Source organism: Dipodomys ordii, unplaced genomic scaffold, assembly GCF_000151885.1.
Source record: "Dipodomys ordii isolate 6190 unplaced genomic scaffold, Dord_2.0 Scaffold65, whole genome shotgun sequence".
Classification (NCBI taxonomy): Eukaryota; Metazoa; Chordata; class Mammalia; order Rodentia; family Heteromyidae; genus Dipodomys; species Dipodomys ordii.
The window spans coordinates 5738014-5750836 of record NW_012267281.1 but is presented as its reverse complement, the minus strand read 5'-3'; positions in this window follow the sequence as shown (position 1 = coordinate 5750836).

The following is a 12823-nucleotide window of genomic DNA, read 5'->3' as shown; positions in this document are numbered from 1 at the left end:
TAATAATCCATCATTACAGGATTACTGGTTATAATTCACTACCCCACAGTTGATCCTACCCCACGACTAACTTTCAAGGGCCAGATGACTACATTTGGAGTAGAGGGAAATGAGAGAGATTTGCAGCACAAGCAAATGAACATAAACAAATGAAACACTTCCATTCACAGACCTCAAAGTCAACATCTTGCTTAAGCCATAAAAACCACACAGTTTTCACTTGATGGATGTGTTCAGACCCCAGTTGTCAAAGGCCTGAAAATTTACATATTACAACAATAATTACAAATATTCCTGATTTTGGCAACAAGAACCATTGGAAATGAGATCCTTGTGATGTTTGTTTCTATTTCCTGTTCAATTGAACCACCCAAGTTTGTACACAGTACACATTTCTTTCTTTTGTATTTTTGTGTTTACTCAAGTTAAAAAGTACAATGTTGTCAACATCTTTGCATTTTCCTTTTGATTGATCTAATTCTGAAAGCTGTTTTCCTCTGTGTTCCTGTTGTTTGACCCCATCAGAGTAGATAAGGGCTTTCTAGGGCTGTAGCTGGGTGTAGGTCAATGGCAGAGCACTGCCTGGTGTGCACAAGGTCGTGAGTTCCAGCTCGCACATTGAAAAAAAATTGAGGGGGCTGCTTACTGATACTAACCAAATAAAACTTTGGTTTGTTTGATTTTTGAAGCAGGGCCTTGCTACAGAACCCAGGCTGGCCTTGAACTTGAGATCCTCCTGCCAGCCTCTTGAGTGCTAGGATTATAGGCATGTTCTACCATGTCTGGCTTTAGGGTTTTAATTGAGGGCCTTTCCAGGCTTGCTTAGGAAGCTCTATACCAACTGAGCCTCCAGTGCTTTTTTAGTTATTTTTCAGACTGGGTCTTGCTTTTTTTTTTTTTTTTTTAACCCAGGCCAGGCTGGGATCACAATCCTCCTACATAGAGAAGAGATCACAGGCACATGCCACCACACCTAGCTTATTGATTGAAATGAGGTCTTGCCAAGTTTTTGCTCAGGCTGGCCTCAAACTGTGATTCTTGACCCATTGTGCTTGGCTTAATATTTTTTTTGACATAGTTTTCAAAGCCTCCTGAGCATCATTATACCACCCTGTCCCCGCAACCATCTTATGAGGAGAGGGGCAGGGAAAAATGTAAAGCTACTGCTGTGGTCTGAGACCCAGCATCATGGAGTTCTACTCAGCCCCTGCTGATAGCCATTTATCTTCTAATATAGTTTCTCTGCTAAAACCTAGACCCGCAATGAGAAAACTGAGCAGAGAAACAATTCCATGCCTAGTGGGTTCCTGGACTCAGGCAGTGTCCAAACCCCAATTATATCTTGCTGTTCCTGGGTTGAGTGACCTGCCTCTTGCCTTCTCTACCCAGCCTTCCTTAGCTAGGCTCATACCTTCTGAAACCTTAGCTACTCAAGAGGCTGAGATCTGAGGATTGACATTCAAAGCCAGCCCTGGTAGTAAAGTCCATGAAACTCCATCTCCAATTCAATAGCAAAATATTGGACTGTAGTCATGGTTCAAGTGGTAAAGCTGGGCACTGATGGCTCACACCTATAATCAATCCTCGCTACTCAGGAGGCTGAGATCTGAGAATCGCAGTTCAAAGCCAGCCCAGGCAGAAAAGTCTGTGAGACTCTTATCTTCAATGAACCACTAGAAACCCAGAAGTGGCGCTGTGGTTCAAGTGGTAGAGCACTAGCCTTGAACTGAAGAGCTGAGGGACAGTGTCCAGGCCCAGAGTTCAAGCCCCACAACCAACCAAAATTAACTAAATAAGTAAAAGGCCCTCCTCCATCCACCTGCCCCCTAGTTGTTCTTGGGGGCCCCACTAAACCCATGTAACTTTCTGTTGTAGTTCCCATCACATTTGAACTGTCCACACTCATTGCCTTGTACATTCATGTCCTGGCTGTACAACAAAGGGAAGAGTAGGAAGCGTCTATTACCTGCCAGCGCCAGTCCCAGCAGCTACCATTCATGATTACTCTTGCCAAAAAAGTACTCAAAAAATATTATCTGAATAAATACTTGCTGATAGCTGTACCACAACATGGATTACTTAAAACCACTAAACTGTAAAAAAAAAAAAAAAAAAGGGGGGGGGATAAGGAGTGAGTTTTATGTACATAATGTCACAATTTAAAAATGTTAAACATCAGCCCCTCCCCCCTTCCATCAGTCCTCATATCCAAGCTGGCATCTCCTAGAGCCATCATCCTGGGCTCTAGTCTGCAGTTTGCCACTTGTCCCTGGACTCTTAGTCCACAGAGCTCTCGGCTCTGGCTCCAGCCAGCTGAAGCAGGTCTGGTGCCTCATCTCCTTCATTCTACACCTTAAGAGTCCATCTGCCTCTGAGGCCTAGGCTTGTGCACAAACCCAGCCCACAAAACTTCACACACTCTCCCTAGAAAGACAGGTGAACAAAAAGGATAATTTCTCCCTCCCCCTCCCCCCCTCCCCCCCACCCCCACTAAATAAAACCTCATCTCTACCTGTTGATCCTACTCTAGTGATTAAGCCTTTATAGTGTGCCAGTGTCTGTCTAAACACTTTTAATCATCCTATTTAATTCCACAACAATGAAACAAGGTTGCTCATTATCCCCATTATAAAAGTTGAAGCCAGGCAAGGGTGGCTCAACCCCTATAATCTTAGCTACTCAAGAGGCTCAGATTTGAAGATCACAGTTCAAAGCCATCCCAGGTAGGAAAATCCTTGAGACTCTTATCACTACCAAAATTGCTGGAACTAGAGCTGTGGCTCAAGTGGTAGAGCACAGCACCAGCCCTGAGCAAAAAAGCCCAGGCCCTGAGTTCAAATTTCAGGACCAGCACAAAAATGGAAAAAGAGGGCTGGGAAGGTGGCTCAGTGGTAAAGTGCTTGCCTTGCATGCATGAGGCCCTGGGTTCGATTCCTCAGTACCACATAAGAAAAAAGAAAAAAGCCGGAGTGGCGCTGTGGCTCAAGTGGTAGAGCGCTAGCCTTGAGCTGAAAAGCTGAGGAACAGCGCCCAGGCCCAGAGTTCAGGCCCCACGACCGGAACCAAAAAAAGAAAAATGGAAAAAAGAGATGAACAAAGAAACAGAGAAAAGAGTTGAGGCTTAAAGATACTCATCAATTTTATCAATTTCCCCAGGTCCCAAAGCCAGGAAGGTTGGAAGTGCCCGTTCAGAAGAGAAAGTGTCTCTGATTTACAACCTGCATCCAGCTACAACGCAATGGCAGACCATAAGAAATCATCTGTAAACACAAGTCCTGGTGACCCCGTCTTCATTTTCCCCTCACTGATGCTGAAGTTAACATTTAAGGGAAAAGAGAAAATGCTTGCTATAATCTAGCCAGTGCTCATCCACCAAAAGGAGGTCACAAAAGACCAGATGCAAACTCTAAGCCCCAATCTGGACAGAAACAGGAAGTCCCCAGGTGATGGATCATAATAGCCCTCTCTAGGAAATTCTGAGACCAGAGGCTCAAAGCAGACCATTGCCGAGTTTTGAACAACAGCTCCATTGGCCTGTTAGCTTTAAACCCCAGTATCCAAGTTGTGATCTTAGGGAAGCTTGTTAGGAGAGTTTGCACAGGAAAGCAGCTAGGACAATCACATTCTGGTCTTTCCCCAACACAGATCAGTAGGACTAGGCTGCCTCTCCAACAAGAGGCTGCACATCGGTGTTTAATTTGGAAGTTGATAGCTGCCTAAATTTGGAGATCTCCTGTAGGTGCACAAAGAGTCCTCAATGGTGGCTGGCAGAAATCCTTAGCAAAACAAAACAATCCTCTGGGTTGTTGGACTCACAAGCAGCACTTTCACTCCCCACCGCACTATCCCTGAAGAGGCTGTTTTGATTTGAATTACAGGGGTCTGTGTGGACTGCCTGCGGTACAAATGTGCATGTGACAATGGACACTCCTTTGCTGGCTGTCCGGTGTTATTTCAGACACGGTTGGACAGATGGGCTCTGTTCTGTGTGGGGAAAGGCCACACCTCAGAGAGGAGATTTTTTTTGTAGGCTTGTCAATTCCCTGCACACAAAATGCTTCCTTCTCCTCCCTAGAGTGGAGGCTGGATTGAGGTAGAGCCATTGTAAATATGGGACTCTATCCCTTCCCCCTGCCTGCCCCCCCCCCCACAGCATCCTCTCTCCGAGTCTCAGGGCCTGTACTTAATTTCAGGGATCCTGGCTGTGCTGGCCCCCCTGGGAAGCCCAGACTGCTACCATGTGCAGCACATGTGTGTGCGGCCCGGCAGCTGTTGGAACGTAGTAAATCCATTCACATACTGACATATCCCAATGACTAATTCAGGCTTAGTGAGGAAACACAGCATCTGACAAGCAGAAACAACTGAATTACATTTGGAGGGGTGAGGAAATGACACCCCCAATGGGCTAGATCTCACCATTTGGTTTGGACTGGGGAGCCCTGGTAAGCTCGCTGTGGGGGAGGCCACCCAGATGTCATCCTTGCCAGCCACCAGCGCAGAGTCTGAGGACAGGAAGAGCCAGGCAGGTGTTCGGGGAAGGGGAGGAAGAGGTGTAGGAGATGGTAGTTCGGACTATGCTGGATGTGAGTGAAACTCATCTGAAGAGAGAGGCAGTTTCATTTGTAGTTAGAGACATGGGCTTTGGAATCAGACGAAACTGGGTTCTGATCCTGGCTCTGCCACTTTTTCTATGACCAAGCTATATAACTCATGCCTCTGCTTCCCTGTGGGTCAAATGGGCACAGAAACAGGATTCTTACCCAATGGAGCCACTTCAGGAATAATTAAGCACATTGCATAGAGCACTCTGCATATGCGTGTATAAAGCCTGGCTGACAATAGACTGTTTATGATAGGTATTGATCAAAACAGCGAATTTTTATTTTATTTTGTTGGTTGTGGGGCTTGAACTCGGGGCCTGCGCACTGTCCTGAGCTTTTATGCTCATGGCTAGCACTCTACTACTTTGAGCCATGGCACCGCTTCTGGTTTTCTGGTGGTTTATTGAAGATAAGAGTCTCACAGACTATCCTGCCCAGGCTGCCTTTGAACTGTGATCCTCAGATCTCAGCCTCCTGAGTAGCTAGGATTACAGGCTTGTAAGCCTCTGGTGCCTGGCCATAACAATGAATCTTAAATGAAGGTAAAGGTACTTTGGGTTGTTCACTATGCTGTTAGACACTAAACTAATCAGCCTAGCTACTAAGACAGTGTGGAATCAAATGACACATAGCAGGAATAAGTTCAAAAGGTCTATTGTACAGCATGATATCTATAGTTAATAAATGATGCATTCTTAGAAACTCACAAGGAGAGAACATTTATAAGTATCTCACCACAAAAAGGGATAAGTATGTGAGGTTAATGTATATATTTAATGAGCTTAACACAGCCAGTCTACATGTGTACATATTTCAAAATATGTTGTGCAAAAATATAATATTTGCTTGTCAATTAAAATTGATTAAGATTTTTTAAATTCATAGTACTTATTACCTAAAACATACTCTTATTACCCTCACTAGAGCAGAGGCTCTCCAGCTCTTATCAGTTGGGAACCATTCTTTCAGCCCTAGCTAGAAGACCCAACTGGACTCTATTCTGAGTCGGACCTCTGCAAACACCCCTGCCTCACATCCCAGGTAGTTCCCCTAAGACAGAAGGCATTGATCTTCAGCCATTGGGTTTGGGATGCTTCAGATCCAGAATTTGCTGAACTGGATATGGTAAAATTATTCCCTAGGACCAAACAAATATTGTGCATTACATCGAACACAAAGAGCACAGCAGTGACACCAGATTCCTACTGACAAAGTGCACCCACTGAGACTGTTCCATTCCATTTGGACACTTTGAGTCCACCAATCACAACCCACCCCGGCCTCCTCCTCCTTCCAGGAGATAGCAGGAAACAGCTTGTTCACATAGGTTACCCGACCCAGAATTTCATGGCCGTAGCACCTTATAAACAAGCTGACCAAATGAAAAATGAATTATCCACAACTAATAACCACTAGTAAACTGGAGCAAATATGGATCTGATTATGCGAAACAGGAAAAGTTGAAAATTTCCACATGCTTCATGATTGACTCTCCTCCTGTAGGGAGGCTTTGCTGAGCTGTGTGCAGCCACCGCGACTCCTCTCCCCAGCTCCAGGCCCTAGGCCTTCCCACTCTTCTCACCCTCTCCCAGACTCTCTTTGGGCCTAAGTATTCCTTTGGTTTTTTTCCTGTGAAATTCATCATTTCTGGGCCACATTTTGTTTGAAGCCCCTATTGTTTGCTGTCTTATCAATGTCAGAGTTTGAGCTCAGGGCCTTGCATATTACTTATTACTTACTCAGCTGGCACTCTACTCTTTGAGCCGTGCCTCCAGCCTACCTTTTTGCTGGTTAAGTTAGAGATGCAGTCTGGCGGACTTTTCTGCTGGTACTAGCTTCAAAATCTCAATCCCTTGACTATCAACCCCCTAAGTAGTCGGGTTACAGGTATGTAACCCAAACTCCATACGTTTTTTTTTTTTTCTTGATGACAAACAAAAACCACGGAACACTGGTTCTCCCTGTCTCCCAGTGTCCCGGTGCATTTCAAGTGCTTCCTTGCTTTACAGCATCGTCGTCTCCACCTTCCTTGCCCCACGTTGCTCGGCTGCTGTATACTAGGGAGAACTTGAGGAAGCATCTACCGGTTTCCTTTGGGCCTTCCTCTTTCCGTGACTACCAGTAACCAATCATCGCCAAGCTATCTGAAGATGCGGGACAGAAGAAACTCTGAGGGTTGCTGTTTCCTGACACCATCACAAAGCTGCCTTCCAGAACTTAAAGCAAGAGAATTATTGAAATATGTTTCACTGATTTATTATTTATTGTCCCTTGGGTGAGCACAGGAAGTAGCTGGCGGAGGACACATCACTCTGTGGTCAATGGAAAACTCTCAGGTTTCTACCTAGGACTCTAATTTATACCACAGACAGGGGAACCAAAAATAGGAAAGGAACAAAACACTCTGTAGATGAAAGGCTCGCTGAAGAGGAGGGGAGGGAAGGAGGGGAGGGAAAGGAAGTGGGGAGGAACTTTGAAGGCAATGAGGGAGGGAAGCTGAGGGACCCACACATGAAAGGGGAGGCTGCCTAGGGAAGGAAGCCATATCTGCCATCAGGATCCAGGATCCAGAAAAATCTCACCTGTCTACAGGAATAAAAGCCCAGCTGCTGAAAGAAACAGAGGCCTGGACAACCCCAGGAAATGGATCCTTAACTTCCGGGCAGGAGCCCAGCCATACAGCACACAGCAGTGTCTCACCACAGGTGGTCACTATGTTGTACCACCAGCCAAGCCCCCCCCCCCGCCAGAAACACCCACCCATAGAAAAAACCAAGACATTCTGGGCAAGAGAAATGACACAAAGCTCACCATGCACACCACCATGACTTACTTTACTGCCTGATGTTCCCCAAATGAAGCAGAGATACAATGTCTCCAACCAGACCAGAGAGCTGATTTCTAGTTTCTGGCATCCTCTCTTTGGGAAAGGGGCCTTTCAGCCTTGATAGTCTAGGGGCTGGTCTACATGGCAGTGACAAGGAGCAAGACACGCTTGATTTGACAGTCTTGGGTGTCACTTGTTCAAACTTTCCTTGCTGCACATCCCACCTTTTACTGGTTCACAAGTATAAGCCCCTCCTGACAAGCCATTAAACCCAAGAGACGCCAGGTGGGTTTTCTCCTGCAACAATCTCACAGGTCTGTCTGCAAGGTCCAGCTCCTCTGTGGAAGCTGGAAAGGGTGAGGACTGTTCTCTCCACAGGTACTTGTGCTTTTCTGCTCATTCCTTCCTTCCCTCCTTCCTTCCTTCCTTCCTTCCCTCCTTCCTTCCTTCCCTCCTTCCCTCCCTCCTTCCTTCCCTCCTTCCCTCCCTCCCTCCTTCCTTCCTTCCTTCCTTCCTTCCTTCCTTCCTTCCTTCATTAATAGGGCTTAAATTCAGGGCTTTGTGTTCTCCCTCTAGCGTCTTTGCTCAAGGCATGGTTCAAAGCCAGCTCACACAGCTCATGAGATTTTTGTCTCCATTAACCACAAAAAAGCTGGAAGTGGAGGAATGCCAGCTTTGAGTGAAAAGGCTAAGAGACAGTGCCTAGCCCTGAGTTCAAGTCTCAGTACTGGCATAGAAAGAAAGGAAGGAGGGGGCTGGGAAGGTGGCTCAGTGGTAGAGCGCTTGCCTTGCATGCACGAGGCCCTGAGTTCGATTCCTCAGCACCACATAAACAAAAATGAAAAAAAGCTGGAAGTGGCGCTGTGGCTCAAGTGGTAGAGCGCTAGCCTTGAGCTGAAGAGCTGAAGGACAGCACCCAGGCCCAGAGTTCAGGCCCCACAACTGGACTCAAAAAAAGAAAGAAAGAAAGAAAGAAAGGAGGGGGAGAGAAAGAGAGAGAGACTATGCAGAAGTAGAGAAGTGGAGGAAGGTAAAGAAGGACAGACATCATCCATTCCTCAAGGCTGAGGGGCAGCGCCAGCTGCTTTTCATAAACCACTGTGTTTAACACAGGTAATCTGTGGGGTGGGGTGGGGTGATTATTTACTGTAGGTGTTGTATGGATAAAGAAACCAAGGTTCTGAAATAGCAAGTACCTTGTCCAAAGCCTTGACCTACTATGTCCACAACCCATGGTTTGTGCACAACTCTCCTATTCCTTGGCCTTTAAAATCACTAAGCTATGAACCAGCTTTTCAGTACCCTAATGTGCCACATTAACAACATTAGTGATGAACAGTATTACAATTGTGATCCTTTAAGCCTCTCTCCCCTAATGACATAGCCGTCTTTATGTAAGTATCCTGTGAAGTCAGCATGATGAAGAGGAATAATGTTTCTTATGATAGGTCACCATGATTCAGTAATGAGTGATTGTGAATAACATTTTGCCTACTTGAGAGCTTCTATAATATAACCAGAATTTGTCTGGAAAAAAAGTAACCTTAACTAGGTGCTGATGGCTCACACCTGTCATCCTAGCTACTCAGGAGACTGAGATGTGAGGACTGAGGTTTGAAGCCAAGACTTTTTGGCAGGAAAGTCCAGGAGCTCTTATCTTCAATTAGTCTCCAAAAAGCTGGAAGTGGAGCTGTGGCTCAATGGTTGAACACTAACCTTGAGCAGAAAAGCTTAGAGACAGTGCCCAGGCCCTGAGTTCAAGCCCAGGACAAGCATGGAAATGGGTGACAGGTGTGTGAGAACCCTGAGAACCCTCAGCCACTTAAATGGCCTGCCTGGGACACAAGAGCCTGGGTCAGGGCCCCTCAGCCTGAGAGCAGTACTGCATTTCCCCCGCACTGTGACACACGCCTCACTTCCTGTGCACATGTCTTGCACCGTGGACACTGAGAAGCATGCTGCCTTGGGCTCCAAAGGCAAAATGCCTGGTTGAAAATCCCACTGCCATTTCTGCTTGACCACACAAGGTTAGCTTTGGGCGTCTCAGTCTCTGTAAAATGTGAATGAAAAACAGAATGTACCTCATGGAATAGTTGTGAGAAATAGATAATATAAAATATGAAATTTTCAGCCAGGCACCAATGGTTCATGTCTATAATTCTAACTGCTCAGGAAGCTGAGATGTAAGGATCATGGTTCCAAGCCAGCCTGGCAGGAAAAGTCGTGAGACCCTTCTCTCCAGTTAGCCAGCAAAAAGCCAGAAGTATAGGTATGGTTCAAGTGGTAGAGTGCCAATCTTGAGGTTTCTTAGGGACAGCACCCAGTACCACAGGGGGGGGAGGGACATTTTCTAATAGCAGTCATTCAACGGGTATTAACTGAGCCAATGGTTACAGCTCCCCAGGCTATACTACTCATTTAAGACTGCTATGAGCAGCACCCCCTGGAGTTGTACAAGTGCACTTGCCATTAGCTTTGCTGATGACAGAGCCTAAAACCCACCTCCAACAGAGCGGCCCCCATCACAGCATGGCCAAGCGTGCTGTAAGTACTCTATTAGAAGAATCAACATGGTCTGGTATGGCTCACAGTTCATCTGGATGCAAGCCTCCCTCGCTGAACTGAGAGTTCCTTGTGCTTGGCTGGAGTCTTATTTCTCTTGGCATGCTATGAGCTACTCCCCAACTCGCGCAGAAGATCCATTTTGACTAGGATGCAGTGTTGCCAAAGTGAGCTTGAAATACTAGGCAGACAGACCAACTTCAGGATACAGAAAATAACCTTGACTAGATCCAAGTGAGGTCAAGTTCCCTCAAGTATCGCGCTCGGCACACCTCTGTTAAAGTAACGGGGCCTTGGAAGGGTTCTGGCAATAACACACATCCCCTGGTGTCACTGAGACTGACAGCAATTATCTAAGTTGGGCTTTGTTTGATATGTGAGAGTCAAAACCAGGGAATGTGGCCCAGTTTCTCTTTTGAAATTGTTCCCTTCGTTATATTTGAATCTCATGACTCTTTGCTTTGTTTCAAACTAAATATCAAAAGTCTTCTCTCCTCTCATCTCCCTGACAGTTCTTCAATATACTGTATTTAAAACCCTCTGAGGACAAAAAAAAAAAAACTTTCAAGTGATGTTTAGGACCTTGCCACCCTCGCCTTTCTTCATTTCTAAATCTCTTGGATGGCTCATAACACAAAGGGGGGAAAGTACCAAAATGTGTTGCTTTTCTAATACTTAGAAAGGATGCTTCTGTCTCATAGGGAAAACAAGGCAGACACTGACGGTGGGCAGTTGCCATATAATTTACACCTAATGACAATGGGTTGTTCAACTTATTTGCACAAACCCTACAATAAAGAGTATGTGTAATTTCTACATGCAACAATAAAAGAAAATGATTTCAAATAAGGTGCTGGCAGCTCATGCCTGTGATCCTAGCTATTCAGGAGGCTGAAATCTGAGAATCAGTTTGAAGCCAGCCTGACAGGAAAATCTTTGAGACACATCTCTAATTAACTACCAAAAGCTGGAAATGGAGCTGTGACTCAAGTGGAAGAGTGCTAGCCTTCATTGAAAAAAGCTAAGGGATAATGCCCAGGGCCTGAGTTCAAGCCCTAATACACACACACACACACACACACACACACACACACACACACACACACACACAAAGAAACTACAGGACATGAATTTAATACATATTGCCTAACTTTGTTTTCCTGTGTCATAAACTCAAGTTTCTCTCATAAACATTTATTCAGTTATTTAATTAATACTTCTTAAGTATCTACTAAGTACCCTACATGGTCACTGATTAAAGAAATGTCACTGGGCGCTGGTGACTCAGCTATTCAGGAGGCTGAGATTTGAGGATCACAGTTCAAAGCCAGCCTGGGCAGAAAGTCCGTGCAACTCTGAGCTCCAATAAACCACCAGAAAACTGAAAGTGGAGCTGTGGCTCAAAGTGGTAGAGTGCTAGCCTTCAGCAAAAGAGTTCAGAGGCAGTGCCTGGGCCCTGAGTTCAAGCCCCACTACCGGAAAGAAAGAAAAAGGAAGGAAGGATGGATGGATGGAAGGAAGGAAGGTATGTCTCTTGCCTTTTCTCGGGGATTCTTAGCCCTAGCACTGTTGGCATTCTGGCTGCATGATTCTTTGAGTCAGGGAGGGTTCGCTGCATGTAGGGTATTCAGCAGCATCTCCGGCCTCTTCCCAAGGGAGAGGCCTCTGGCAGAGATGCCAGTGGCACCTCCACCCCTACTATGACAACCCTGAGGCTCTCCAAAGATAGGAACAGGGTCAGTAGTTGCCAAGAACTGGTGAGGCAGAGCACAGAGGCTGTTTAGAGCACTGAAATTATGCTGAATGATGTTGACAAGACCCTTAGAAATACAGGACACTAACAACTTGCCTTCCTGTCAACTGTGGACTCTGAGTGATAATGATATGTCAGTGTGGGTCCACAGACTGTGACAAATGGGCCGCCTGGTGGGGGGTGTGGAAAGCCGGGGAGGCTGGGGGAGGGGAGGGAAATATCAACACATTCTGCTAAATTTACTTTGAACCTGAACGTGTATGTGTATGCATATATGCATGTATTTGTATAAATGTAGGAGGTTTTCAGTGTTGGAATCAAACCTAGAACTTCATACATAGAGCTCTACTACTGGGCTACACCCCTAGCTCTGGGCTTTTTAAGATGTCTCTCTATGTAGCCCAGGCTGTCCTCGAATTTCCCATCCTCTTGCTCCAGCCTCCCCAGTGCTGGATTACAGATGTGTACCGCCATACCCAGCTAATGTTTGTTTGTTTTTTTTGGTCAGTTGTGGGGCTTGAACTTGGGCCTGGGCACTGTCCCTGATCTCTTTTGCTCAAGCCTAGTGCTTTACCACTTTGAGCCACAGCGCCACGTCTAGTTACTGGTGGTTAATTGGAGATAAGAGTCTCATGGATGTTCCTACCTGGGCTGGCTTTAACTGTGATCCTTAGATCTCAGCCTCCTGAGTAGCTAGAATTACAGGTGTGAGCCACCAGCTATTTTTTTTTAATTATTGATTTTAAGTTAACAAAATTCTTGCCAAATTTCTTGGCAGATGGGGTAAATTATTTTTTATAATACTCTGCTCACAACAAATACTTTTTAAAACATGACAGTAAACTTTATAATCCCTAAATATTAGCCATTTTCAAATGTGTAGTTCAGTTAGGTCGAGTATACTCATAATATTGAACAACTATTGCTACTCTCCATTTCTTTAACCTTTTTTTGGGGGGGGTCCAGTCATGGGGCCTGAACTCTGGGCCTGGGTGCTGTCCCTCAGCTCTTCAGCTCAAGGCTAGCACTCTACCACTTGAGCCACCGCACTACTTCCGGCTTTTTTCTTTTTGCTTA